Source organism: Thunnus albacares, chromosome 15 (genome assembly GCF_914725855.1).
Source record: "Thunnus albacares chromosome 15, fThuAlb1.1, whole genome shotgun sequence".
Lineage (NCBI taxonomy): Eukaryota > Metazoa > Chordata > Actinopteri > Scombriformes > Scombridae > Thunnus > Thunnus albacares.
Genome location: NC_058120.1, coordinates 4,229,664 through 4,255,524, shown reverse-complemented (window position 1 = coordinate 4,255,524; position 25,861 = coordinate 4,229,664). Strand labels below are relative to the sequence as shown.

General features: G+C 41.6%; 1 long non-coding RNA gene and 37 other non-coding genes across 38 annotated transcripts in view; all 38 read left to right on the top strand.

The window, feature by feature from the left end:
* The window catches only part of LOC122998863, a 71,645-nt gene that overhangs the window by 37,134 nt on the left and 8,650 nt on the right, over positions 1-25,861 (top strand). The gene's annotated exons all lie outside the window — the stretch shown is intronic.
* Positions 54-194, top strand: LOC122999099. Its single transcript, XR_006407623.1, has one exon. It is a non-coding gene; the product is annotated as a U4 spliceosomal RNA (small nuclear RNA).
* LOC122999155 lies at positions 765-905 on the top strand. Its single transcript, XR_006407673.1, has one exon. It is a non-coding gene; the product is annotated as a U4 spliceosomal RNA (small nuclear RNA).
* On the top strand, positions 1,476-1,616 carry LOC122999048. Its single transcript, XR_006407577.1, has one exon. It is a non-coding gene; the product is annotated as a U4 spliceosomal RNA (small nuclear RNA).
* Positions 2,188-2,328, top strand: LOC122999068. The gene has a single exon (XR_006407594.1). It is a non-coding gene; the product is annotated as a U4 spliceosomal RNA (small nuclear RNA).
* Positions 2,899-3,039, top strand: LOC122999154. Its single transcript, XR_006407672.1, has one exon. It is a non-coding gene; the product is annotated as a U4 spliceosomal RNA (small nuclear RNA).
* On the top strand, positions 3,611-3,751 carry LOC122999067. Its single transcript, XR_006407593.1, has one exon. It is a non-coding gene; the product is annotated as a U4 spliceosomal RNA (small nuclear RNA).
* Positions 4,322-4,462, top strand: LOC122999153. Its single transcript, XR_006407671.1, has one exon. It is a non-coding gene; the product is annotated as a U4 spliceosomal RNA (small nuclear RNA).
* On the top strand, positions 5,034-5,174 carry LOC122999064. Its single transcript, XR_006407592.1, has one exon. It is a non-coding gene; the product is annotated as a U4 spliceosomal RNA (small nuclear RNA).
* Positions 5,736-5,876, top strand: LOC122999131. The gene has a single exon (XR_006407650.1). It is a non-coding gene; the product is annotated as a U4 spliceosomal RNA (small nuclear RNA).
* On the top strand, positions 6,447-6,587 carry LOC122999063. The gene has a single exon (XR_006407591.1). It is a non-coding gene; the product is annotated as a U4 spliceosomal RNA (small nuclear RNA).
* LOC122999152 lies at positions 7,158-7,298 on the top strand. The gene has a single exon (XR_006407670.1). It is a non-coding gene; the product is annotated as a U4 spliceosomal RNA (small nuclear RNA).
* Positions 7,861-8,001, top strand: LOC122999130. The gene has a single exon (XR_006407649.1). It is a non-coding gene; the product is annotated as a U4 spliceosomal RNA (small nuclear RNA).
* LOC122999062 lies at positions 8,572-8,712 on the top strand. The gene has a single exon (XR_006407590.1). It is a non-coding gene; the product is annotated as a U4 spliceosomal RNA (small nuclear RNA).
* Positions 9,283-9,423, top strand: LOC122999104. The gene has a single exon (XR_006407627.1). It is a non-coding gene; the product is annotated as a U4 spliceosomal RNA (small nuclear RNA).
* LOC122999061 lies at positions 9,995-10,135 on the top strand. The gene has a single exon (XR_006407589.1). It is a non-coding gene; the product is annotated as a U4 spliceosomal RNA (small nuclear RNA).
* Positions 10,706-10,846, top strand: LOC122999151. The gene has a single exon (XR_006407669.1). It is a non-coding gene; the product is annotated as a U4 spliceosomal RNA (small nuclear RNA).
* Positions 11,418-11,558, top strand: LOC122999129. The gene has a single exon (XR_006407648.1). It is a non-coding gene; the product is annotated as a U4 spliceosomal RNA (small nuclear RNA).
* LOC122999128 lies at positions 12,129-12,269 on the top strand. The gene has a single exon (XR_006407647.1). It is a non-coding gene; the product is annotated as a U4 spliceosomal RNA (small nuclear RNA).
* On the top strand, positions 12,831-12,971 carry LOC122999060. Its single transcript, XR_006407588.1, has one exon. It is a non-coding gene; the product is annotated as a U4 spliceosomal RNA (small nuclear RNA).
* On the top strand, positions 13,542-13,682 carry LOC122999150. The gene has a single exon (XR_006407668.1). It is a non-coding gene; the product is annotated as a U4 spliceosomal RNA (small nuclear RNA).
* On the top strand, positions 14,254-14,394 carry LOC122999058. Its single transcript, XR_006407587.1, has one exon. It is a non-coding gene; the product is annotated as a U4 spliceosomal RNA (small nuclear RNA).
* Positions 14,965-15,105, top strand: LOC122999149. The gene has a single exon (XR_006407667.1). It is a non-coding gene; the product is annotated as a U4 spliceosomal RNA (small nuclear RNA).
* On the top strand, positions 15,677-15,817 carry LOC122999148. The gene has a single exon (XR_006407666.1). It is a non-coding gene; the product is annotated as a U4 spliceosomal RNA (small nuclear RNA).
* On the top strand, positions 16,388-16,528 carry LOC122999134. Its single transcript, XR_006407653.1, has one exon. It is a non-coding gene; the product is annotated as a U4 spliceosomal RNA (small nuclear RNA).
* Positions 17,099-17,239, top strand: LOC122999133. The gene has a single exon (XR_006407652.1). It is a non-coding gene; the product is annotated as a U4 spliceosomal RNA (small nuclear RNA).
* On the top strand, positions 17,810-17,950 carry LOC122999146. Its single transcript, XR_006407664.1, has one exon. It is a non-coding gene; the product is annotated as a U4 spliceosomal RNA (small nuclear RNA).
* On the top strand, positions 18,522-18,662 carry LOC122999057. The gene has a single exon (XR_006407586.1). It is a non-coding gene; the product is annotated as a U4 spliceosomal RNA (small nuclear RNA).
* On the top strand, positions 19,233-19,373 carry LOC122999056. Its single transcript, XR_006407585.1, has one exon. It is a non-coding gene; the product is annotated as a U4 spliceosomal RNA (small nuclear RNA).
* Positions 19,944-20,084, top strand: LOC122999145. The gene has a single exon (XR_006407663.1). It is a non-coding gene; the product is annotated as a U4 spliceosomal RNA (small nuclear RNA).
* On the top strand, positions 20,655-20,795 carry LOC122999144. The gene has a single exon (XR_006407662.1). It is a non-coding gene; the product is annotated as a U4 spliceosomal RNA (small nuclear RNA).
* On the top strand, positions 21,367-21,507 carry LOC122999055. The gene has a single exon (XR_006407584.1). It is a non-coding gene; the product is annotated as a U4 spliceosomal RNA (small nuclear RNA).
* Positions 22,078-22,218, top strand: LOC122999143. The gene has a single exon (XR_006407661.1). It is a non-coding gene; the product is annotated as a U4 spliceosomal RNA (small nuclear RNA).
* LOC122999094 lies at positions 22,780-22,920 on the top strand. The gene has a single exon (XR_006407618.1). It is a non-coding gene; the product is annotated as a U4 spliceosomal RNA (small nuclear RNA).
* On the top strand, positions 23,491-23,631 carry LOC122999142. The gene has a single exon (XR_006407660.1). It is a non-coding gene; the product is annotated as a U4 spliceosomal RNA (small nuclear RNA).
* On the top strand, positions 24,203-24,343 carry LOC122999054. The gene has a single exon (XR_006407583.1). It is a non-coding gene; the product is annotated as a U4 spliceosomal RNA (small nuclear RNA).
* On the top strand, positions 24,914-25,054 carry LOC122999052. Its single transcript, XR_006407581.1, has one exon. It is a non-coding gene; the product is annotated as a U4 spliceosomal RNA (small nuclear RNA).
* Positions 25,625-25,765, top strand: LOC122999141. The gene has a single exon (XR_006407659.1). It is a non-coding gene; the product is annotated as a U4 spliceosomal RNA (small nuclear RNA).

Genomic DNA, 25,861 nt, shown 5'->3' with positions numbered 1-25,861 from the left:
GAGCGTTGTGAGCGTTGGAGCAGGTCCACTTTTAAGTCATAGGTGTTATGGATATCCTTTCGCAGAGGCAATTTCATAGTCTATGAAGTTCTACTGAGACGTGATTATTGCTGGTTGAAAACTTAACCCAATACCCCGCCTGGATGACTTGAAATATAGTCAGCTGTGGCAATTTTTGTTAGTCTCTAAGGAGACCTTTAATTTCTGTGAATGTTAACGTTTCCCTGAGTCTGTTAGTAGTACTTGTTTTCTCTGCCATGAATACATTTAGTTTTTTTCAGATCTTTTTGAACTGCTTTTCTCCAATGAACCAAACTTTCAATCTCTCGGAATCCTGGTTTAAAGAAACCCAGCCGTGCTAATCCTGGGTAGGCCTATCTAATTTCAAAACGAGAACCGTAGGACTCGTAAATGTATCTGTAGTTTGTGAGTGAAAATCCTTTGCGAATCAGGGAAATACCGACATTTGTGACCTGCAAACGGCTCTCTTTGAAACTGGCCCCTGCTTTAATAGAACCCGAACGTGGAAATTATGGGTATGTGGTCTGAAAAAGTAGGTTGTCCTACGTTTGTGAAATTTCTCTGTGCGACCGGGATCATAAGGTTATGGAAAAGGCGGAGTTTGTAATCAACAAGCCAATCACGTGCAACATGAACATGTCATCGACCTGACAGTACTGTACATCCGGTAAGGTTTGAGAATTGCGCCACGAGCGTTGTGAGCGTTGGAGCAGGTCCACTTTTAAGTCATAGGTGTTATGGATATCCTTGCGCAGAGGCAATTTCATAGTCTATGAAGTTCTGCTGAGACGTGATTATTGCTGGTTGAAAACTTAACCCAATACCCCGCCTGGATGACTTGAAATATAGTCAGCTGTGGCAATTTTTGTTAGTCTCTAAGGAGACTTTTAATTTCTGTGAATGTTAACGTTTCCCTGAGTCTGTTAGTAGTACTTGTTTTCTCTGCCATGAATACATTTAGTTTTTTTCAGATCTTTTTGAACTGGTTTTCTCCAATGAACCAAACTTTCAATCTCTCGGAATCCTGGTTTAAAGAAACCCAGCCGTGCTAATCCTGGGTAGGCCTATCTAATTTCAAAACGAGAACCGTAGGACTCGTAAATGTATCTGTAGTTTGTGAGTGAAAATCCTTTGCGAATCAGGGAAATACCGACATTTGTGACCTGCAAACGGCTCTCTTTGAAACTGGCCCCTGCTTTAATAGAACCCGAACGTGGAAATTATGGGTATGTGGTCTGAAAAAGTAGGTTGTCCTACGTTTGTGAAATTTCTCTGTGCGACCGGGATCATAAGGTTATGGAAAAGGCGGAGTTTGTAATCAACAAGCCAATCACGTGCAACATGAACATGTCATCGACCTGACAGTACTGTACATCCGGTAAGGTTTGAGAATTGCGCCACGAGCGTTGTGAGCGTTGGAGCAGGTCCACTTTTAAGTCATAGTTGTTATGGATATCCTTGCGCAGAGGCAATTTCATAGTCTATGAAGTTCTGCTGAGACGTGATTATTGCTGGTTGAAAACTTAACCCAATACCCCGCCTGGATGACTTGAAATATAGTCAGCTGTGGCAATTTTTGTTGGTCTCTAAGGAGACCTTTAATTTCTGTGAATGTTAACGTTTCCCTGAGTCCGTTAGTAGTACTTGTTTTCTCTGCCATGAATACATTTAGTTTTTTTTCAGATCTTTTTGAACTGCTTTTCTCCAATGAACCAAACTTTCAATCTCTCGGAATCCTGGTTTAAAGAAACCCAGCCGTGCTAATCCTGGGTAGGCCTATCTAATTTCAAAACGAGAACCGTAGGACTCGTAAATGTATCTGTAGTTTGTGAGTGAAAATCCTTTGCGAATCAGGGAAATACCGACATTTGTGACCTGCAAACGGCTCTCTTTGAAACTGGCCCCTGCTTTAATAGAACCCGAACGTGGAAATTATGGGTATGTGGTCTGAAAAAGTAGGTTTTCCTACGTTTGTGAAATTTCTCTGTGCGACCGGGATCATAAGGTTATGGAAAAGGCGGAGTTTGTAATCAACAAGCCAATCACGTGCAACATGAACATGTCATCGACCTGACAGTACTGTACATCCGGTAAGGTTTGAGAATTGCGCCACGAGCGTTGTGAGCGTTGGAGCAGGTCCACTTTTAAGTCATAGGTGTTATGGATATCCTTTCGCAGAGGCAATTTCATAGTCTATGAAGTTCTACTGAGACGTGATTATTGCTGGTTGAAAACTTAACCCAATACCCCGCCTGGATGACTTGAAATATAGTCAGCTGTGGCAATTTTTGTTAGTCTCTAAAGAGACTTTTAATTTCTGTGAATGTTAACGTTTCCCTGAGTCTGTTAGTAGTACTTGTTTTCTCTGCCATGAATACATTTAGTTTTTTTCAGATCTTTTTGAACTGGTTTTCTCCAATGAACCAAACTTTCAATCTCTCGGAATCCTGGTTTAAAGAAACCCAGCCGTGCTAATCCTGGGTAGGCCTATCTAATTTCAAAACGAGAACCGTAGGACTTGTAAATGTATCTGTAGTTTGTGAGTGAAAATCCTTTGCGAATCAGGGAAATACCGACATTTGTGACCTGCAAACGACTCTCTTTGAAACTGGCCCCTGCTTTAATAGAACCCGAACGTGGAAATTATGGGTATGTGGTCTGAAAAAGTAGGTTGTCCTACGTTTGTGAAATTTCTCTGTGCGACCGGGATCATAAGGTTATGGAAAAGGCGGAGTTTGTAATCAACAAGCCAATCACGTGCAACATGAACATGTCATCGACCTGACAGTACTGTACATCCGGTAAGGTTTGAGAATTGCGCCACGAGCGTTGTGAGCGTTGGAGCAGGTCCACTTTTAAGTCATAGGTGTTATGGATATCCTTGCGCAGAGGCAATTTCATAGTCTATGAAGTTCTGCTGAGACGTGATTATTGCTGGTTGAAAACTTAACCCAATACCCCGCCTGGATGACTTGAAATATAGTCAGCTGTGGCAATTTTTGTTAGTCTCTAAGGAGACTTTTAATTTCTGTGAATGTTAACGTTTCCCTGAGTCTGTTAGTAGTACTTGTTTTCTCTGCCATGAATACATTTAGTTTTTTTTCAGATCTTTTTGAACTGGTTTTCTCCAATGAACCAAACTTTCAATCTCTCGGAATCCTGGTTTAAAGAAACCCAGCCGTGCTAATCCTGGGTAGGCCTATCTAATTTCAAAACGAGAACCGTAGGACTCGTAAATGTATCTGTAGTTTGTGAGTGAAAATCCTTTGCGAATCAGGGAAATACCGACATTTGTGACCTGCAAACGGCTCTCTTTGAAACTGGCCCCTGCTTTAATAGAACCCGAACGTGGAAATTATGGGTATGTGGTCTGAAAAAGTAGGTTGTCCTACGTTTGTGAAATTTCTCTGTGCGACCGGGATCATAAGGTTATGGAAAAGGTGGAGTTTGTAATCAACAAGCCAATCACGTGCAACATGAACATGTCATCGACCTGACAGTACTGTACATCCGGTAAGGTTTGAGAATTGCGCCACGAGCGTTGTGAGCGTTGGAGCAGGTCCACTTTTAAGTCATAGGTGTTATGGATATCCTTTCGCAGAGGCAATTTCATAGTCTATGAAGTTCTACTGAGACGTGATTATTGCTGGTTGAAAACTTAACCCAATACCCCGCCTGGATGACTTGAAATATAGTCAGCTGTGGCAATTTTTGTTAGTCTCTAAAGAGACTTTTAATTTCTGTGAATGTTAACGTTTCCCTGAGTCGGTTAGTAGTACTTGTTTTCTCTGCCATGAATACATTTAGTTTTTTTGAGATCTTTTTGAACTGCTTTTCTCCAATGAACCAAACTTTCAATCTCTCGGAATCCTGGATTAAAGAAACCCAGCCGTGCTAATCCTGGGTAGGCCTATCTAATTTCAAAACGAGAACCGTAGGACTCGTAAATGTATCTGTAGTTTGTGAGTGAAAATCCTTTGCGAATCAGGGAAATACCGACATTTGTGACCTGCAAACGGCTCTCTTTGAAACTGGCCCCTGCTTTAATAGAACCCGAACGTGGAAATTATGGGTATGTGGTCTGAAAAAGTAGGTTGTCCTACGTTTGTGAAATTTCTCTGTGCGACCGGGATCATAAGGTTATGGAAAAGGCGGAGTTTGTAATCAACAAGCCAATCACGTGCAACATGAACATGTCATCGACCTGACAGTACTGTACATCCGGTAAGGTTTGAGAATTGCGCCACGAGCGTTGTGAGCGTTGGAGCAGGTCCACTTTTAAGTCATAGGTGTTATGGATATCCTTGCGCAGAGGCAATTTCATAGTCTATGAAGTTCTGCTGAGACGTGATTATTGCTGGTTGAAAACTTAACCCAATACCCCGCCTGGATGACTTGAAATATAGTCAGCTGTGGCAATTTTTGTTAGTCTCTAAGGAGACTTTTAATTTCTGTGAATGTTAACGTTTCCCTGAGTCTGTTAGTAGTACTTGTTTTCTCTGCCATGAATACATTTAGTTTTTTTTCAGATCTTTTTGAACTGCTTTTCTCCAATGAACCAAACTTTCAATCTCTCGGAATCCTGGTTTAAAGAAACCCAGCCGTGCTAATCCTGGGTAGGCCTATCTAATTTCAAAACGAGAACCGTAGGACTCGTAAATGTATCTGTAGTTTGTGAGTGAAAATCCTTTGCGAATCAGGGAAATACCGACATTTGTGACCTGCAAACGGCTCTCTTTGAAACTGGCCCCTGCTTTAATAGAACCCGAACATGGAAATTATGGGTATGTGGTCTGAAAAAGTAGGTTGTCCTACGTTTGTGAAATTTCTCTGTGCGACCGGGATCATAAGGTTATGGAAAAGGCGGAGTTTGTAATCAACAAGCCAATCACGTGCAACATGAACATGTCATCGACCTGACAGTACTGTACATCCGGTAAGGTTTGAGAATTGCGCCACGAGCGTTGTGAGCGTTGGAGCAGGTCCACTTTTAAGTCATAGGTGTTATGGATATCCTTTCGCAGAGGCAATTTCATAGTCTATGAAGTTCTACTGAGACGTGATTATTGCTGGTTGAAAACTTAACCCAATACCCCGCCTGGATGACTTGAAATATAGTCAGCTGTGGCAATTTTTGTTAGTCTCTAAAGAGACTTTTAATTTCTGTGAATGTTAACGTTTCCCTGAGTCTGTTAGTAGTACTTGTTTTCTCTGCCATGAATACATTTAGTTTTTTTCAGATCTTTTTGAACTGCTTTTCTCCAATGAACCAAACTTTCAATCTCTCGGAATCCTGGTTTAAAGAAACCCAGCCGTGCTAATCCTGGGTAGGCCTATCTAATTTCAAAACGAGAACCGTAGGACTCGTAAATGTATCTGTAGTTTGTGAGTGAAAATCCTTTGCGAATCAGGGAAATACCGACATTTGTGACCTGCAAACGGCTCTCTTTGAAACTGGCCCCTGCTTTAATAGAACCCGAACGTGGAAATTATGGGTATGTGGTCTGAAAAAGTAGGTTGTCCTACGTTTGTGAAATTTCTCTGTGCGACCGGGATCATAAGGTTATGGAAAAGGCGGAGTTTGTAATCAACAAGCCAATCACGTGCAACATGAACATGTCATCGACCTGACAGTACTGTACATCCGGTAAGGTTTGAGAATTGCGCCACGAGCGTTGGAGCAGGTCCACTTTTAAGTCATAGGTGTTATGGATATCCTTGCGCAGAGGCAATTTCATAGTCTATGAAGTTCTACTGAGACGTGATTATTGCTGGTTGAAAACTTAACCCAATACCCCGCCTGGATGACTTGAAATATAGTCAGCTGTGGCAATTTTTGTTAGTCTCTAAGGAGACTTTTAATTTCTGTGAATGTTAACGTTTCCCTGAGTCTGTTAGTAGTACTTGTTTTCTCTGCCATGAATACATTTAGTTTTTTTCAGATCTTTTTGAACTGCTTTTCTCCAATGAACCAAACTTTCAATCTCTCGGAATCCTGGTTTAAAGAAACCCAGCCGTGCTAATCCTGGGTAGGCCTATCTAATTTCAAAACGAGAACCGTAGGACTCGTAAATGTATCTGTAGTTTGTGAGTGAAAATCCTTTGCGAATCAGGGAAATACCGACATTTGTGACCTGCAAACGGCTCTCTTTGAAACTGGCCCCTGCTTTAATAGAACCCGAACGTGGAAATTATGGGTATGTGGTCTGAAAAAGTAGGTTGTCCTACGTTTGTGAAATTTCTCTGTGCGACCGGGATCATAAGGTTATGGAAAAGGCGGAGTTTGTAATCAACAAGCCAATCACGTGCAACATGAACATGTCATCGACCTGACAGTACTGTACATCCGGTAAGGTTTGAGAATTGCGCCACGAGCGTTGTGAGCGTTGGAGCAGGTCCACTTTTAAGTCATAGGTGTTATGGATATCCTTTCGCAGAGGCAATTTCATAGTCTATGAAGTTCTACTGAGACGTGATTATTGCTGGTTGAAAACTTAACCCAATACCCCGCCTGGATGACTTGAAATATAGTCAGCTGTGGCAATTTTTGTTAGTCTCTAAAGAGACTTTTAATTTCTGTGAATGTTAACGTTTCCCTGAGTCTGTTAGTAGTACTTGTTTTCTCTGCCATGAATACATTTAGTTTTTTTCAGATCTTTTTGAACTGGTTTTCTCCAATGAACCAAACTTTCAATCTCTCGGAATCCTGGTTTAAAGAAACCCAGCCGTGCTAATCCTGGGTAGGCCTATCTAATTTCAAAACGAGAACCGTAGGACTCGTAAATGTATCTGTAGTTTGTGAGTGAAAATCCTTTGCGAATCAGGGAAATACCGACATTTGTGACCTGCAAACGACTCTCTTTGAAACTGGCCCCTGCTTTAATAGAACCCGAACGTGGAAATTATGGGTATGTGGTCTGAAAAAGTAGGTTGTCCTACGTTTGTGAAATTTCTCTGTGCGACCGGGATCATAAGGTTATGGAAAAGGCGGAGTTTGTAATCAACAAGCCAATCACGTGCAACATGAACATGTCATCGACCTGACAGTACTGTACATCCGGTAAGGTTTGAGAATTGCGCCACGAGCGTTGTGAGCGTTGGAGCAGGTCCACTTTTAAGTCATAGGTGTTATGGATATCCTTGCGCAGAGGCAATTTCATAGTCTATGAAGTTCTGCTGAGACGTGATTATTGCTGGTTGAAAACTTAACCCAATACCCCGCCTGGATGACTTGAAATATAGTCAGCTGTGGCAATTTTTGTTAGTCTCTAAGGAGACTTTTAATTTCTGTGAATGTTAACGTTTCCCTGAGTCTGTTAGTAGTACTTGTTTTCTCTGCCATGAATACATTTAGTTTTTTTTCAGATCTTTTTGAACTGGTTTTCTCCAATGAACCAAACTTTCAATCTCTCGGAATCCTGGTTTAAAGAAACCCAGCCGTGCTAATCCTGGGTAGGCCTATCTAATTTCAAAACGAGAACCGTAGGACTCGTAAATGTATCTGTAGTTTGTGAGTGAAAATCCTTTGCGAATCAGGGAAATACCGACATTTGTGACCTGCAAACGGCTCTCTTTGAAACTGGCCCCTGCTTTAATAGAACCCGAACGTGGAAATTATGGGTATGTGGTCTGAAAAAGTAGGTTGTCCTACGTTTGTGAAATTTCTCTGTGCGACCGGGATCATAAGGTTATGGAAAAGGCGGAGTTTGTAATCAACAAGCCAATCACGTGCAACATGAACATGTCATCGACCTGACAGTACTGTACATCCGGTAAGGTTTGAGAATTGCGCCACGAGCGTTGGAGCAGGTCCACTTTTAAGTCATAGGTGTTATGGATATCCTTGCGCAGAGGCAATTTCATAGTCTATGAAGTTCTACTGAGACGTGATTATTGCTGGTTGAAAACTTAACCCAATACCCCGCCTGGATGACTTGAAATATAGTCAGCTGTGGCAATTTTTGTTAGTCTCTAAGGAGACTTTTAATTTCTGTGAATGTTAACGTTTCCCTGAGTCTGTTAGTAGTACTTGTTTTCTCTGCCATGAATACATTTAGTTTTTTTCAGATCTTTTTGAACGGGTTTTCTCCAATGAACCAAACTTTCAATCTCTCGGAATCCTGGTTTAAAGAAACCCAGCCGTGCTAATCCTGGGTAGGCCTATCTAATTTCAAAACGAGAACCGTAGGACTCGTAAATGTATCTGTAGTTTGTGAGTGAAAATCCTTTGCGAATCAGGGAAATACCGACATTTGTGACCTGCAAACGGCTCTCTTTGAAACTGGCCCCTGCTTTAATAGAACCCGAACGTGGAAATTATGGGTATGTGGTCTGAAAAAGTAGGTTGTCCTACGTTTGTGAAATTTCTCTGTGCGACCGGGATCATAAGGTTATGGAAAAGGCGGAGTTTGTAATCAACAAGCCAATCACGTGCAACATGAACATGTCATCGACCTGACAGTACTGTACATCCGGTAAGGTTTGAGAATTGCGCCACGAGCGTTGTGAGCGTTGGAGCAGGTCCACTTTTAAGTCATAGGTGTTATGGATATCCTTTCGCAGAGGCAATTTCATAGTCTATGAAGTTCTACTGAGACGTGATTATTGCTGGTTGAAAACTTAACCCAATACCCCGCCTGGATGACTTGAAATATAGTCAGCTGTGGCAATTTTTGTTAGTCTCTAAAGAGACTTTTAATTTCTGTGAATGTTAACGTTTCCCTGAGTCTGTTAGTAGTACTTGTTTTCTCTGCCATGAATACATTTAGTTTTTTTCAGATCTTTTTGAACTGCTTTTCTCCAATGAACCAAACTTTCAATCTCTCGGAATCCTGGTTTAAAGAAACCCAGCCGTGCTAATCCTGGGTAGGCCTATCTAATTTCAAAACGAGAACCGTAGGACTCGTAAATGTATCTGTAGTTTGTGAGTGAAAATCCTTTGCGAATCAGGGAAATACCGACATTTGTGACCTGCAAACGGCTCTCTTTGAAACTGGCCCCTGCTTTAATAGAACCCGAACGTGGAAATTATGGGTATGTGGTCTGAAAAAGTAGGTTGTCCTACGTTTGTGAAATTTCTCTGTGCGACCGGGATCATAAGGTTATGGAAAAGGCGGAGTTTGTAATCAACAAGCCAATCACGTGCAACATGAACATGTCATCGACCTGACAGTACTGTACATCCGGTAAGGTTTGAGAATTGCGCCACGAGCGTTGTGAGCGTTGGAGCAGGTCCACTTTTAAGTCATAGTTGTTATGGATATCCTTGCGCAGAGGCAATTTCATAGTCTATGAAGTTCTGCTGAGACGCGATTATTGCTGGTTGAAAACTTAACCCAATACCCCGCCTGGATGACTTGAAATATAGTCAGCTGTGGCAATTTTTGTTAGTCTCTAAGGAGACCTTTAATTTCTGTGAATGTTAACGTTTCCCTGAGTCTGTTAGTAGTACTTGTTTTCTCTGCCATGAATACATTTAGTTTTTTTTCAGATCTTTTTGAACTGCTTTTCTCCAATGAACCAAACTTTCAATCTCTCGGAATCCTGGTTTAAAGAAACCCAGCCGTGCTAATCCTGGGTAGGCCTATCTAATTTCAAAACGAGAACCGTAGGACTCGTAAATGTATCTGTAGTTTGTGAGTGAAAATCCTTTGCGAATCAGGGAAATACCGACATTTGTGACCTGCAAACGGCTCTCTTTGAAACTGGCCCCTGCTTTAATAGAACCCGAACGTGGAAATTATGGGTATGTGGTCTGAAAAAGTAGGTTGTCCTACGTTTGTGAAATTTCTCTGTGCGACCGGGATCATAAGGTTATGGAAAAGGCGGAGTTTGTAATCAACAAGCCAATCACGTGCAACATGAACATGTCATCGACCTGACAGTACTGTACATCCGGTAAGGTTTGAGAATTGCGCCACGAGCGTTGTGAGCGTTGGAGCAGGTCCACTTTTAAGTCATAGGTGTTATGGATATCCTTTCGCAGAGGCAATTTCATAGTCTATGAAGTTCTACTGAGACGTGATTATTGCTGGTTGAAAACTTAACCCAATACCCCGCCTGGATGACTTGAAATATAGTCAGCTGTGGCAATTTTTGTTAGTCTCTAAAGAGACTTTTAATTTCTGTGAATGTTAACGTTTCCCTGAGTCTGTTAGTAGTACTTGTTTTCTCTGCCATGAATACATTTAGTTTTTTTCAGATCTTTTTGAACTGGTTTTCTCCAATGAACCAAACTTTCAATCTCTCGGAATCCTGGTTTAAAGAAACCCAGCCGTGCTAATCCTGGGTAGGCCTATCTAATTTCAAAACGAGAACCGTAGGACTCGTAAATGTATCTGTAGTTTGTGAGTGAAAATCCTTTGCGAATCAGGGAAATACCGACATTTGTGACCTGCAAACGACTCTCTTTGAAACTGGCCCCTGCTTTAATAGAACCCGAACGTGGAAATTATGGGTATGTGGTCTGAAAAAGTAGGTTGTCCTACGTTTGTGAAATTTCTCTGTGCGACCGGGATCATAAGGTTATGGAAAAGGCGGAGTTTGTAATCAACAAGCCAATCACGTGCAACATGAACATGTCATCGACCTGACAGTACTGTACATCCGGTAAGGTTTGAGAATTGCGCCACGAGCGTTGTGAGCGTTGGAGCAGGTCCACTTTTAAGTCATAGGTGTTATGGATATCCTTGCGCAGAGGCAATTTCATAGTCTATGAAGTTCTGCTGAGACGTGATTATTGCTGGTTGAAAACTTAACCCAATACCCCGCCTGGATGACTTGAAATATAGTCAGCTGTGGCAATTTTTGTTAGTCTCTAAGGAGACTTTTAATTTCTGTGAATGTTAACGTTTCCCTGAGTCTGTTAGTAGTACTTGTTTTCTCTGCCATGAATACATTTAGTTTTTTTTCAGATCTTTTTGAACTGGTTTTCTCCAATGAACCAAACTTTCAATCTCTCGGAATCCTGGTTTAAAGAAACCCAGCCGTGCTAATCCTGGGTAGGCCTATCTAATTTCAAAACGAGAACCGTAGGACTCGTAAATGTATCTGTAGTTTGTGAGTGAAAATCCTTTGCGAATCAGGGAAATACCGACATTTGTGACCTGCAAACGGCTCTCTTTGAAACTGGCCCCTGCTTTAATAGAACCCGAACGTGGAAATTATGGGTATGTGGTCTGAAAAAGTAGGTTGTCCTACGTTTGTGAAATTTCTCTGTGCGACCGGGATCATAAGGTTATGGAAAAGGCGGAGTTTGTAATCAACAAGCCAATCACGTGCAACATGAACATGTCATCGACCTGACAGTACTGTACATCCGGTAAGGTTTGAGAATTGCGCCACGAGCGTTGTGAGCGTTGGAGCAGGTCCACTTTTAAGTCATAGGTGTTATGGATATCCTTGCGCAGAGGCAATTTCATAGTCTATGAAGTTCTACTGAGACGTGATTATTGCTGGTTGAAAACTTAACCCAATACCCCGCCTGGATGACTTGAAATATAGTCAGCTGTGGCAATTTTTGTTAGTCTCTAAGGAGACTTTTAATTTCTGTGAATGTTAACGTTTCCCTGAGTCTGTTAGTAGTACTTGTTTTCTCTGCCATGAATACATTTAGTTTTTTTCAGATCTTTTTGAACTGCTTTTCTCCAATGAACCAAACTTTCAATCTCTCGGAATCCTGGTTTAAAGAAACCCAGCCGTGCTAATCCTGGGTAGGCCTATCTAATTTCAAAACGAGAACCGTAGGACTCGTAAATGTATCTGTAGTTTGTGAGTGAAAATCCTTTGCGAATCAGGGAAATACCGACATTTGTGACCTGCAAACGGCTCTCTTTGAAACTGGCCCCTGCTTTAATAGAACCCGAACGTGGAAATTATGGGTATGTGGTCTGAAAAAGTAGGTTGTCCTACGTTTGTGAAATTTCTCTGTGCGACCGGGATCATAAGGTTATGGAAAAGGCGGAGTTTGTAATCAACAAGCCAATCACGTGCAACATGAACATGTCATCGACCTGACAGTACTGTACATCCGGTAAGGTTTGAGAATTGCGCCACGAGCGTTGTGAGCGTTGGAGCAGGTCCACTTTTAAGTCATAGGTGTTATGGATATCCTTGCGCAGAGGCAATTTCATAGTCTATGAAGTTCTACTGAGACGTGATTATTGCTGGTTGAAAACTTAACCCAATACCCCGCCTGGATGACTTGAAATATAGTCAGCTGTGGCAATTTTTGTTAGTCTCTAAGGAGACTTTTAATTTCTGTGAATGTTAACGTTTCCCTGAGTCTGTTAGTAGTACTTGTTTTCTCTGCCATGAATACATTTAGTTTTTTTCAGATCTTTTTGAACTGGTTTTCTCCAATGAACCAAACTTTCAATCTCTCGGAATCCTGGTTTAAAGAAACCCAGCCGTGCTAATCCTGGGTAGGCCTATCTAATTTCAAAACGAGAACCGTAGGACTCGTAAATGTATCTGTAGTTTGTGAGTGAAAATCCTTTGCGAATCAGGGAAATACCGACATTTGTGACCTGCAAACGGCTCTCTTTGAAACTGGCCCCTGCTTTAATAGAACCCGAACGTGGAAATTATGGGTATGTGGTCTGAAAAAGTAGGTTGTCCTACGTTTGTGAAATTTCTCTGTGCGACCGGGATCATAAGGTTATGGAAAAGGCGGAGTTTGTAATCAACAAGCCAATCACGTGCAACATGAACATGTCATCGACCTGACAGTACTGTACATCCGGTAAGGTTTGAGAATTGCGCCACGAGCGTTGGAGCAGGTCCACTTTTAAGTCATAGGTGTTATGGATATCCTTTCGCAGAGGCAATTTCATAGTCTATGAAGTTCTACTGAGACGTGATTATTGCTGGTTGAAAACTTAACCCAATACCCCGCCTGGATGACTTGAAATATAGTCAGCTGTGGCAATTTTTGTTAGTCTCTAAAGAGACTTTTAATTTCTGTGAATGTTAACGTTTCCCTGAGTCTGTTAGTAGTACTTGTTTTCTCTGCCATGAATACATTTAGTTTTTTTCAGATCTTTTTGAACTGCTTTTCTCCAATGAACCAAACTTTCAATCTCTCGGAATCCTGGTTTAAAGAAACCCAGCCGTGCTAATCCTGGGTAGGCCTATCTAATTTCAAAACGAGAACCGTAGGACTCGTAAATGTATCTGTAGTTTGTGAGTGAAAATCCTTTGCGAATCAGGGAAATACCGACATTTGTGACCTGCAAACGGCTCTCTTTGAAACTGGCCCCTGCTTTAATAGAACCCGAACGTGGAAATTATGGGTATGTGGTCTGAAAAAGTAGGTTGTCCTACGTTTGTGAAATTTCTCTGTGCGACCGGGATCATAAGGTTATGGAAAAGGCGGAGTTTGTAATCAACAAGCCAATCACGTGCAACATGAACATGTCATCGACCTGACAGTACTGTACATCCGGTAAGGTTTGAGAATTGCGCCACGAGCGTTGTGAGCGTTGGAGCAGGTCCACTTTTAAGTCATAGGTGTTATGGATATCCTTGCGCAGAGGCAATTTCATAGTCTATGAAGTTCTGCTGAGACGTGATTATTGCTGGTTGAAAACTTAACCCAATACCCCGCCTGGATGACTTGAAATATAGTCAGCTGTGGCAATTTTTGTTAGTCTCTAAGGAGACTTTTAATTTCTGTGAATGTTAACGTTTCCCTGAGTCTGTTAGTAGTACTTGTTTTCTCTGCCATGAATACATTTAGTTTTTTTTCAGATCTTTTTGAACTGGTTTTCTCCAATGAACCAAACTTTCAATCTCTCGGAATCCTGGTTTAAAGAAACCCAGCCGTGCTAATCCTGGGTAGGCCTATCTAATTTCAAAACGAGAACCGTAGGACTCGTAAATGCATCTGTAGTTTGTGAGTGAAAATCCTTTGCGAATCAGGGAAATACCGACATTTGTGACCTGCAAACGGCTCTCTTTGAAACTGGCCCCTGCTTTAATAGAACCCGAACGTGGAAATTATGGGTATGTGGTCTGAAAAAGTAGGTTGTCCTACGTTTGTGAAATTTCTCTGTGCGACCGGGATCATAAGGTTATGGAAAAGGCGGAGTTTGTAATCAACAAGCCAATCACGTGCAACATGAACATGTCATCGACCTGACAGTACTGTACATCCGGTAAGGTTTGAGAATTGCGCCACGAGCGTTGTGAGCGTTGGAGCAGGTCCACTTTTAAGTCATAGGTGTTATGGCTATCCTTTCGCAGAGGCAATTTCATAGTCTATGAAGTTCTACTGAGACGTGATTATTGCTGGTTGAAAACTTAACCCAATACCCCGCCTGGATGACTTGAAATATAGTCAGCTGTGGCAATTTTTGTTAGTCTCTAAAGAGACTTTTAATTTCTGTGAATGTTAACGTTTCCCTGAGTCTGTTAGTAGTACTTGTTTTCTCTGCCATGAATACATTTAGTTTTTTTCAGATCTTTTTGAACTGGTTTTCTCCAATGAACCAAACTTTCAATCTCTCGGAATCCTGGTTTAAAGAAACCCAGCCGTGCTAATCCTGGGTAGGCCTATCTAATTTCAAAACGAGAACCGTAGGACTCGTAAATGTATCTGTAGTTTGTGAGTGAAAATCCTTTGCGAATCAGGGAAATACCGACATTTGTGACCTGCAAACGGCTCTCTTTGAAACTGGCCCCTGCTTTAATAGAACCCGAACGTGGAAATTATGGGTATGTGGTCTGAAAAAGTAGGTTGTCCTACGTTTGTGAAATTTCTCTGTGCGACCGGGATCATAAGGTTATGGAAAAGGCGGAGTTTGTAATCAACAAGCCAATCACGTGCAACATGAACATGTCATCGACCTGACAGTACTGTACATCCGGTAAGGTTTGAGAATTGCGCCACGAGCGTTGTGAGCGTTGGAGCAGGTCCACTTTTAAGTCATAGGTGTTATGGATATCCTTGCGCAGAGGCAATTTCATAGTCTATGAAGTTCTGCTGAGACGTGATTATTGCTGGTTGAAAACTTAACCCAATACCCCGCCTGGATGACTTGAAATATAGTCAGCTGTGGCAATTTTTGTTAGTCTCTAAGGAGACTTTTAATTTCTGTGAATGTTAACGTTTCCCTGAGTCTGTTAGTAGTACTTGTTTTCTCTGCCATGAATACATTTAGTTTTTTTTCAGATCTTTTTGAACTGGTTTTCTCCAATGAACCAAACTTTCAATCTCTCGGAATCCTGGTTTAAAGAAACCCAGCCGTGCTAATCCTGGGTAGGCCTATCTAATTTCAAAACGAGAACCGTAGGACTCGTAAATGTATCTGTAGTTTGTGAGTGAAAATCCTTTGCGAATCAGGGAAATACCGACATTTGTGACCTGCAAACGGCTCTCTTTGAAACTGGCCCCTGCTTTAATAGAACCCGAACGTGGAAATTATGGGTATGTGGTCTGAAAAAGTAGGTTGTCCTACGTTTGTGAAATTTCTCTGTGCGACCGGGATCATAAGGTTATGGAAAAGGCGGAGTTTGTAATCAACAAGCCAATCACGTGCAACATGAACATGTCATCGACCTGACAGTACTGTACATCCGGTAAGGTTTGAGAATTGCGCCACGAGCGTTGTGAGCGTTGGAGCAGGTCCACTTTTAAGTCATAGGTGTTATGGATATCCTTGCGCAGAGGCAATTTCATAGTCTATGAAGTTCTGCTGAGACGTGATTATTGCTGGTTGAAAACTTAACCCAATACCCCGCCTGGATGACTTGAAATATAGTCAGCTGTGGCAATTTTTGTTAGTCTCTAAGGAGACTTTTAATTTCTGTGAATGTTAACGTTTCCCTGAGTCTGTTAGTAGTACTTGTTTTCTCTGCCATGAATACATTTAGTTTTTTTCAGATCTTTTTGAACTGGTTTTCTCCAATGAACCAAACTTTCAATCTCTCGGAATCCTGGTTTAAAGAAACCCAGCCGTGCTAATCCTGGGTAGGCCTATCTAATTTCAAAACGAGAACCGTAGGACTCGTAAATGTATCTGTAGTTTGTGAGTGAAAATCCTTTGCGAATCAGGGAAATACCGACATTTGTGACCTGCAAACGGCTCTCTTTGAAACTGGCCCCTGCTTTAATAGAACCCGAACGTGGAAATTATGGGTATGTGGTCTGAAAAAGTAGGTTGTCCTACGTTTGTGAAATTTCTCTGTGCGACCGGGATCATAAGGTTATGGAAAAGGCGGAGTTTGTAATCAACAAGCCAATCACGTGCAACATGAACATGTCATCGACCTGACAGTACTGTACATCCGGTAAGGTTTGAGAATTGCGCCACGAGCGTTGTGAGCGTTGGAGCAGGTCCACTTTTAAGTCATAGTTGTTATGGATATCCTTGCGCAGAGGCAATTTCATAGTCTATGAAGTTCTGCTGAGACGTGATTATTGCTGGTTGAAAACTTAACCCAATACCCCGCCTGGATGACTTGAAATATAGTCAGCTGTGGCAATTTTTGTTAGTCTCTAAAGAGACTTTTAATTTCTGTGAATGTTAACGTTTCCCTGAGTCTGTTAGTAGTACTTGTTTTCTCTGCCATGAATACATTTAGTTTTTTTCAGATCTTTTTGAACTGCTTTTCTCCAATGAACCAAACTTTCAATCTCTCGGAATCCTGGTTTAAAGAAACCCAGCCGTGCTAATCCTGGGTAGGCCTATCTAATTTCAAAACGAGAACCGTAGGACTCGTAAATGTATCTGTAGTTTGTGAGTGAAAATCCTTTGCGAATCAGGGAAATACCGACATTTGTGACCTGCAAACGGCTCTCTTTGAAACTGGCCCCTGCTTTAATAGAACCCGAACGTGGAAATTATGGGTATGTGGTCTGAAAAAGTAGGTTGTCCTACGTTTGTGAAATTTCTCTGTGCGACCGGGATCATAAGGTTATGGAAAAGGCGGAGTTTGTAATCAACAAGCCAATCACGTGCAACATGAACATGTCATCGACCTGACAGTACTGTACATCCGGTAAGGTTTGAGAATTGCGCCACGAGCGTTGTGAGCGTTGGAGCAGGTCCACTTTTAAGTCATAGTTGTTATGGATATCCTTGCGCAGAGGCAATTTCATAGTCTATGAAGTTCTGCTGAGACGTGATTATTGCTGGTTGAAAACTTAACCCAATACCCCGCCTGGATGACTTGAAATATAGTCAGCTGTGGCAATTTTTGTTAGTCTCTAAAGAGACTTTTAATTTCTGTGAATGTTAACGTTTCCCTGAGTCTGTTAGTAGTACTTGTTTTCTCTGCCATGAATACATTTAGTTTTTTTCAGATCTTTTTGAACTGGTTTTCTCCAATGAACCAAACTTTCAATCTCTCGGAATCCTGGTTTAAAGAAACCCAGCCGTGCTAATCCTGGGTAGGCCTATCTAATTTCAAAACGAGAACCGTAGGACTCGTAAATGTATCTGTAGTTTGTGAGTGAAAATCCTTTGCGAATCAGGGAAATACCGACATTTGTGACCTGCAAACGGCTCTCTTTGAAACTGGCCCCTGCTTTAATAGAACCCGAACGTGGAAATTATGGGTATGTGGTCTGAAAAAGTAGGTTGTCCTACGTTTGTGAAATTTCTCTGTGCGACCGGGATCATAAGGTTATGGAAAAGGCGGAGTTTGTAATCAACAAGCCAATCACGTGCAACATGAACATGTCATCGACCTGACAGTACTGTACATCCGGTAAGGTTTGAGAATTGCGCCACGAGCGTTGTGAGCGTTGGAGCAGGTCCACTTTTAAGTCATAGGTGTTATGGATATCCTTGCGCAGAGGCAATTTCATAGTCTATGAAGTTCTGCTGAGACGTGATTATTGCTGGTTGAAAACTTAACCCAATACCCCGCCTGGATGACTTGAAATATAGTCAGCTGTGGCAATTTTTGTTAGTCTCTAAGGAGACTTTTAATTTCTGTGAATGTTAACGTTTCCCTGAGTCTGTTAGTAGTACTTGTTTTCTCTGCCATGAATACATTTAGTTTTTTTTCAGATCTTTTTGAACTGGTTTTCTCCAATGAACCAAACTTTCAATCTCTCGGAATCCTGGTTTAAAGAAACCCAGCCGTGCTAATCCTGGGTAGGCCTATCTAATTTCAAAACGAGAACCGTAGGACTCGTAAATGTATCTGTAGTTTGTGAGTGAAAATCCTTTGCGAATCAGGGAAATACCGACATTTGTGACCTGCAAACGGCTCTCTTTGAAACTGGCCCCTGCTTTAATAGAACCCGAACGTGGAAATTATGGGTATGTGGTCTGAAAAAGTAGGTTGTCCTACGTTTGTGAAATTTCTCTGTGCGACCGGGATCATAAGGTTATGGAAAAGGCGGAGTTTGTAATCAACAAGCCAATCACGTGCAACATGAACATGTCATCGACCTGACAGTACTGTACATCCGGTAAGGTTTGAGAATTGCGCCACGAGCGTTGTGAGCGTTGGAGCAGGTCCACTTTTACGTCATAGGTGTTATGGATATCCTTTCGCAGAGGCAATTTCATAGTCTATGAAGTTCTACTGAGACGTGATTATTGCTGGTTGAAAACTTAACCCAATACCCCGCCTGGATGACTTGAAATATAGTCAGCTGTGGCAATTTTTGTTAGTCTCTAAAGAGACTTTTAATTTCTGTGAATGTTAACGTTTCCCTGAGTCTGTTAGTAGTACTTGTTTTCTCTGCCATGAATACATTTAGTTTTTTTCAGATCTTTTTGAACTGCTTTTCTCCAATGAACCAAACTTTCAATCTCTCGGAATCCTGGTTTAAAGAAACCCAGCCGTGCTAATCCTGGGTAGGCCTATCTAATTTCAAAACGAGAACCGTAGGACTCGTAAATGTATCTGTAGTTTGTGAGTGAAAATCCTTTGCGAATCAGGGAAATACCGACATTTGTGACCTGCAAACGGCTCTCTTTGAAACTGGCCCCTGCTTTAATAGAACCCGAACGTGGAAATTATGGGTATGTGGTCTGAAAAAGTAGGTTGTCCTACGTTTGTGAAATTTCTCTGTGCGACCGGGATCATAAGGTTATGGAAAAGGCGGAGTTTGTAATCAACAAGCCAATCACGTGCAACATGAACATGTCATCGACCTGACAGTACTGTACATCCGGTAAGGTTTGAGAATTGCGCCACGAGCGTTGTGAGCGTTGGAGCAGGTCCACTTTTAAGTCATAGGTGTTATGGATATCCTTTCGCAGAGGCAATTTCATAGTCTATGAAGTTCTACTGAGACGTGATTATTGCTGGTTGAAAACTTAACCCAATACCCCGCCTGGATGACTTGAAATATAGTCAGCTGTGGCAATTTTTGTTAGTCTCTAAAGAGACTTTTAATTTCTGTGAATGTTAACGTTTCCCTGAGTCTGTTAGTAGTACTTGTTTTCTCTGCCATGAATACATTTAGTTTTTTTCAGATCTTTTTGAACTGGTTTTCTCCAATGAACCAAACTTTCAATCTCTCGGAATCCTGGTTTAAAGAAACCCAGCCGTGCTAATCCTGGGTAGGCCTATCTAATTTCAAAACGAGAACCGTAGGACTCGTAAATGTATCTGTAGTTTGTGAGTGAAAATCCTTTGCGAATCAGGGAAATACCGACATTTGTGACCTGCAAACGGCTCTCTTTGAAACTGGCCCCTGCTTTAATAGAACCCGAACGTGGAAATTATGGGTATGTGGTCTGAAAAAGTAGGTTGTCCTACGTTTGTGAAATTTCTCTGTGCGACCGGGATCATAAGGTTATGGAAAAGGCGGAGTTTGTAATCAACAAGCCAATCACGTGCAACATGAACATGTCATCGACCTGACAGTACTGTACATCCGGTAAGGTTTGAGAATTGCGCCACGAGCGTTGTGAGCGTTGGAGCAGGTCCACTTTTAAGTCATAGGTGTTATGGATATCCTTGCGCAGAGGCAATTTCATAGTCTATGAAGTTCTGCTGAGACGTGATTATTGCTGGTTGAAAACTTAACCCAATACCCCGCCTGGATGACTTGAAATATAGTCAGCTGTGGCAATTTTTGTTAGTCTCTAAGGAGACTTTTAATTTCTGTGAATGTTAACGTTTCCCTGAGTCTGTTAGTAGTACTTGTTTTCTCTGCCATGAATACATTTAGTTTTTTTCAGATCTTTTTGAACTGCTTTTCTCCAATGAACCAAACTTTCAATCTCTCGGAATCCTGGTTTAAAGAAACCCAGCCGTGCTAATCCTGGGTAGGCCTATCTAATTTCAAAACGAGAACCGTAGGACTCGTAAATGTATCTGTAGTTTGTGAGTGAAAATCCTTTGCGAATCAGGGAAATACCGACATTTGTGACCTGCAAACGGCTCTCTTTGAAACTGGCCCCTGCTTTAATAGAACCCGAACGTGGAAATTATGGGTATGTGGTCTGAAAAAGTAGGTTGTCCTACGTTTGTGAAATTTCTCTGTGCGACCGGGATCATAAGGTTATGGAAAAGGCGGAGTTTGTAATCAACAAGCCAATCACGTGCAACATGAACATGTCATCGACCTGACAGTACTGTACATCCGGTAAGGTTTGAGAATTGCGCCACGAGCGTTGTGAGCGTTGGAGCAGGTCCACTTTTAAGTCATAGTTGTTATGGATATCCTTGCGCAGAGGCAATTTCATAGTCTATGAAGTTCTGCTGAGACGTGATTATTGCTGGTTGAAAACTTAACCCAATACCCCGCCTGGATGACTTGAAATATAGTCAGCTGTGGCAATTTTTGTTAGTCTCTAAGGAGACCTTTAATTTCTGTGAATGTTAACGTTTCCCTGAGTCTGTTAGTAGTACTTGTTTTCTCTGCCATGAATACATTTAGTTTTTTTTCAGATCTTTTTGAACTGCTTTTCTCCAATGAACCAAACTTTCAATCTCTCGGAATCCTGGTTTAAAGAAACCCAGCCGTGCTAATCCTGGGTAGGCCTATCTAATTTCAAAACGAGAACCATAGGACTCGTAAATGTATCTGTAGTTTGTGAGTGAAAATCCTTTGCGAATCAGGGAAATACCGACATTTGTGACCTGCAAACGGCTCTCTTTGAAACTGGCCCCTGCTTTAATAGAACCCGAACGTGGAAATTATGGGTATGTGGTCTGAAAAAGTAGGTTGTCCTACGTTTGTGAAATTTCTCTGTGCGACCGGGATCATAAGGTTATGGAAAAGGCGGAGTTTGTAATCAACAAGCCAATCACGTGCAACATGAACATGTCATCGACCTGACAGTACTGTACATCCGGTAAGGTTTGAGAATTGCGCCACGAGCGTTGTGAGCGTTGGAGCAGGTCCACTTTTAAGTCATAGGTGTTATGGATATCCTTTCGCAGAGGCAATTTCATAGTCTATGAAGTTCTACTGAGACGTGATTATTGCTGGTTGAAAACTTAACCCAATACCCCGCCTGGATGACTTGAAATATAGTCAGCTGTGGCAATTTTTGTTAGTCTCTAAAGAGACTTTTAATTTCTGTGAATGTTAACGTTTCCCTGAGTCTGTTAGTAGTACTTGTTTTCTCTGCCATGAATACATTTAGTTTTTTTCAGATCTTTTTGAACTGCTTTTCTCCAATGAACCAAACTTTCAATCTCTCGGAATCCTGGTTTAAAGAAACCCAGCCGTGCTAATCCTGGGTAGGCCTATCTAATTTCAAAACGAGAACCGTAGGACTCGTAAATGTATCTGTAGTTTGTGAGTGAAAATCCTTTGCGAATCAGGGAAATACCGACATTTGTGACCTGCAAACGACTCTCTTTGAAACTGGCCCCTGCTTTAATAGAACCCGAACGTGGTAATTATGGGTATGTGGTCTGAAAAAGTAGGTTGTCCTACGTTTGTGAAATTTCTCTGTGCGACCGGGATCATAAGGTTATGGAAAAGGCGGAGTTTGTAATCAACAAGCCAATCACGTGCAACATGAACATGTCATCGACCTGACAGTACTGTACATCCGGTAAGGTTTGAGAATTGCGCCACGAGCGTTGTGAGCGTTGGAGCAGGTCCACTTTTAAGTCATAGGTGTTATGGATATCCTTGCGCAGAGGCAATTTCATAGTCTATGAAGTTCTGCTGAGACGTGATTATTGCTGGTTGAAAACTTAACCCAATACCCCGCCTGGATGACTTGAAATATAGTCAGCTGTGGCAATTTTTGTTAGTCTCTAAGGAGACTTTTAATTTCTGTGAATGTTAACGTTTCCCTGAGTCTGTTAGTAGTACTTGTTTTCTCTGCCATGAATACATTTAGTTTTTTTGAGATCTTTTTGAACTGGTTTTCTCCAATGAACCAAACTTTCAATCTCTCGGAATCCTGGTTTAAAGAAACCCAGCCGTGCTAATCCTGGGTAGGCCTATCTAATTTCAAAACGAGAACCGTAGGACTCGTAAATGTATCTGTAGTTTGTGAGTGAAAATCCTTTGCGAATCAGGGAAATACCGACATTTGTGACCTGCAAACGGCTCTCTTTGAAACTGGCCCCTGCTTTAATAGAACCCGAACGTGGAAATTATGGGTATGTGGTCTGAAAAAGTAGGTTGTCCTACGTTTGTGAAATTTCTCTGTGCGACCGGGATCATAAGGTTATGGAAAAGGCGGAGTTTGTAATCAACAAGCCAATCACGTGCAACATGAACATGTCATCGACCTGACAGTACTGTACATCCGGTAAGGTTTGAGAATTGCGCCACGAGCGTTGGAGCAGGTCCACTTTTAAGTCATAGGTGTTATGGATATCCTTTCGCAGAGGCAATTTCATAGTCTATGAAGTTCTACTGAGACGTGATTATTGCTGGTTGAAAACTTAACCCAATACCCCGCCTGGATGACTTGAAATATAGTCAGCTGTGGCAATTTTTGTTAGTCTCTAAGGAGACTTTTAATTTCTGTGAATGTTAACGTTTCCCTGAGTCTGTTAGTAGTACTTGTTTTCTCTGCCATGAATACATTTAGTTTTTTTCAGATCTTTTTGAACTGCTTTTCTCCAATGAACCAAACTTTCAATCTCTCGGAATCCTGGTTTAAAGAAACCCAGCCGTGCTAATCCTGGGTAGGCCTATCTAATTTCAAAACGAGAACCGTAGGACTCGTAAATGTATCTGTAGTTTGTGAGTGAAAATCCTTTGCGAATCAGGGAAATACCGACATTTGTGACCTGCAAACGGCTCTCTTTGAAACTGGCCCCTGCTTTAATAGAACCCGAACGTGGAAATTATGGGTATGTGGTCTGAAAAAGTAGGTTGTCCTACGTTTGTGAAATTTCTCTGTGCGACCGGGATCATAAGGTTATGGAAAAGGCGGAGTTTGTAATCAACAAGCCAATCACGTGCAACATGAACATGTCATCGACCTGACAGTACTGTACATCCGGTAAGGTTTGAGAATTGCGCCACGAGCGTTGTGAGCGTTGGAGCAGGTCCACTTTTAAGTCATAGGTGTTATGGATATCCTTGCGCAGAGGCAATTTCATAGTCTATGAAGTTCTGCTGAGACGTGATTATTGCTGGTTGAAAACTTAACCCAATACCCCGCCTGGATGACTTGAAATATAGTCAGCTGTGGCAATTTTTGTTAGTCTCTAAGGAGACTTTTAATTTCTGTGAATGTTAACGTTTCCCTGAGTCTGTTAGTAGTACTTGTTTTCTCTGCCATGAATACATTTAGTTTTTTTTCAGATCTTTTTGAACTGCTTTTCTCCAATGAACCAAACTTTCAATCTCTCGGAATCCTGGTTTAAAGAAACCCAGCCGTGCTAATCCTGGGTAGGCCTATCTAATTTCAAAACGAGAACCGTAGGACTCGTAAATGTATCTGTAGTTTGTGAGTGAAAATCCTTTGCGAATCAGGGAAATACCGACATTTGTGACCTGCAAACGGCTCTCTTTGAAACTGGCCCCTGCTTTAATAGAACCCGAACATGGAAATTATGGGTATGTGGTCTGAAAAAGTAGGTTGTCCTACGTTTGTGAAATTTCTCTGTGCGACCGGGATCATAAGGTTATGGAAAAGGCGGAGTTTGTAATCAACAAGCCAATCACGTGCAACATGAACATGTCATCGACCTGACAGTACTGTACATCCGGTAAGGTTTGAGAATTGCGCCACGAGCGTTGTGAGCGTTGGAGCAGGTCCACTTTTAAGTCATAGGTGTTATGGATATCCTTTCGCAGAGGCAATTTCATAGTCTATGAAGTTCTACTGAGACGTGATTATTGCTGGTTGAAAACTTAACCCAATACCCCGCCTGGATGACTTGAAATATAGTCAGCTGTGGCAATTTTTGTTAGTCTCTAAAGAGACTTTTAATTTCTGTGAATGTTAACGTTTCCCTGAGTCTGTTAGTAGTACTTGTTTTCTCTGCCATGAATACATTTAGTTTTTTTCAGATCTTTTTGAACTGCTTTTCTCCAATGAACCAAACTTTCAATCTCTCGGAATCCTGGTTTAAAGAAACCCAGCCGTGCTAATCCTGGGTAGGCCTATCTAATTTCAAAACGAGAACCGTAGGACTCGTAAATGTATCTGTAGTTTGTGAGTGAAAATCCTTTGCGAATCAGGGAAATACCGACATTTGTGACCTGCAAACGGCTCTCTTTGAAACTGGCCCCTGCTTTAATAGAACCCGAACGTGGAAATTATGGGTATGTGGTCTGAAAAAGTAGGTTGTCCTACGTTTGTGAAATTTCTCTGTGCGACCGGGATCATAAGGTTATGGAAAAGGCGGAGTTTGTAATCAACAAGCCAATCACGTGCAACATGAACATGTCATCGACCTGACAGTACTGTACATCCGGTAAGGTTTGAGAATTGCGCCACGAGCGTTGTGAGCGTTGGAGCAGGTCCACTTTTAAGTCATAGGTGTTATGGATATCCTTTCGCAGAGGCAATTTCATAGTCTATGAAGTTCTACTGAGACGTGATTATTGCTGGTTGAAAACTTAACCCAATACCCCGCCTGGATGACTTGAAATATAGTCAGCTGTGGCAATTTTTGTTAGTCTCTAAAGAGACTTTTAATTTCTGTGAATGTTAACGTTTCCCTGAGTCTGTTAGTAGTACTTGTTTTCTCTGCCATGAATACATTTAGTTTTTTTCAGATCTTTTTGAACTGGTTTTCTCCAATGAACCAAACTTTCAATCTCTCGGAATCCTGGTTTAAAGAAACCCAGCCGTGCTAATCCTGGGTAGGCCTATCTAATTTCAAAACGAGAACCGTAGGACTCGTAAATGTATCTGTAGTTTGTGAGTGAAAATCCTTTGCGAATCAGGGAAATACCGACATTTGTGACCTGCAAACGGCTCTCTTTGAAACTGGCCCCTGCTTTAATAGAACCCGAACGTGGAAATTATGGGTATGTGGTCTGAAAAAGTAGGTTGTCCTACGTTTGTGAAATTTCTCTGTGCGACCGGGATCATAAGGTTATGGAAAAGGCGGAGTTTGTAATCAACAAGCCAATCACGTGCAACATGAACATGTCATCGACCTGACAGTACTGTACATCCGGTAAGGTTTGAGAATTGCGCCACGAGCGTTGTGAGCGTTGGAGCAGGTCCACTTTTAAGTCATAGGTGTTATGGATATCCTTGCGCAGAGGCAATTTCATAGTCTATGAAGTTCTGCTGAGACGTGATTATTGCTGGTTGAAAACTTAACCCAATACCCCGCCTGGATGACTTGAAATATAGTCAGCTGTGGCAATTTTTGTTAGTCTCTAAGGAGACTTTTAATTTCTGTGAATGTTAACGTTTCCCTGAGTCTGTTAGTAGTACTTGTTTTCTCTGCCATGAATACATTTAGTTTTTTTTCAGATCTTTTT